Source organism: Camelina sativa, chromosome 15, assembly GCF_000633955.1.
Source record: "Camelina sativa cultivar DH55 chromosome 15, Cs, whole genome shotgun sequence".
Lineage (NCBI taxonomy): Eukaryota > Viridiplantae > Streptophyta > Magnoliopsida > Brassicales > Brassicaceae > Camelina > Camelina sativa.
The window spans coordinates 27,154,900-27,156,491 of record NC_025699.1 but is presented as its reverse complement, the minus strand read 5'-3'; positions in this window follow the sequence as shown (position 1 = coordinate 27,156,491).

The following is a 1,592-nucleotide window of genomic DNA, read 5'->3' as shown; positions in this document are numbered from 1 at the left end:
GCCCTCTGCTGAAACTTGGGACAACGAGGCTTGATATGCCCCGTCTCTCTGCAGTAGTAACACACCCGAGTATCTGTCCGCGGCTCCGTCACCGCCCGCTGCTCTGTCACTGCCCGCTGCTCACCTCTCTGTGGACAGCTAGACACCTTGTGGTCCCTACTACCACACCCAAAGCATTTCGCACCCCCGTGCCTCGATCTCTGCATAACATCAAACTTCCTCTTCTGCCCCTGCGCAGGCTTGCCGCCCTTGCTAGGAACAGAAAGCGGCTGAGACTGCTGTGGCTGCACCGAAGAACTGACCACAACCACCTGTGACCTCAAGTCATCCTCTATCCCAGCTGCAACCTCAACCAGCTCTGCTCTCGTAGCATAGCTCCTCACTCTGCACCGAGTCCTCAAATCATCCCGCAGAGCCAACAAAAACCTCCGCACCTGAGCCGCCTCTGGCTCCCATGCCCTGCCTGCATACCCCACAAGCCGACTGAACTCTGCATCCAGCTCCCGCACTGTACGGTCCCCCTGAGTCAAACCCAAGAACCGTGCCTCCATACGATCAAGAGCCTCCTGAGGAAAATACTTGGAGTTAAACTCCCCCACAAAATCTCCCCAAGACATACCCCTCTGCACCCTCCGTGCTGTCACCGACCTCCACCACACACGAGCATCTCCTGACAAGTAAAACACTGCCAGATCCACCCTGTACCGGTCGGGACACCTAAGCGAAAGGAAAATATCCTCCATCCGCTCTCTCCACTCATCCGCTACACTCGGATCGGTACCTCCTGAGAAATACCCTGCTCCCACATGCCGCAGCTGCTCCATCATCCGCACATACTGAGCATCCACAACCTCGGCCCCCGGCTGCACACCTGCCTGCAAACCCGCCACAGGCTGCACCGCTGGACCCTGCCCACCACCCACGGGCGGCACTACCGGATCCTGCCCACCAACCACTGGCGGCACTACTGGATCCTGCCCACCAACCACTGGCGGCACAACTGCTGGAAGTCGCTGCAAAACCTGAGCTAGCAAGTCCATCAAGACATCCTCCCTGCCTGGAGCACCTCCCGCTGCAACCCCCACACCCGGGGCAACACCGTGACCGACACCGGGCCCATCCGCCCTGCCGTCACCCAAACCAGCCTGGTCTCCAGACACACTAGGATGAACCTGTGACTCCGCCACCTCCTCACTGGCCATGCTCTGGGTCACACTCACACTGGCCTCAGGAACCTGACCTTGTCCCCGACCCCGACCACGACCACGCCCCCGACCAACAGCATCCTCACCCCTAACCATCTGTATCATCCAAGAACGGAAGGCTAAGCAAACAATAATTCTAATACACAAGAAACACAACTTACCGTGGAATCACAACACAGGCTCGAAGAGGATGTTCTAGGACTTCATGCCACACTCAATTGACCGACTCACACAATCAATCATAGCATGGAATCCTAAACATCAACAGCAAAAGCACAATGAACCCTAGACGTAGAACCGTAAGGTTTTGATACCAAAATGAAACAACCCTTCCCATTTTTTTTTTTTATATACCTTAAATTACTAGTGGTCCCATACCCACTAACA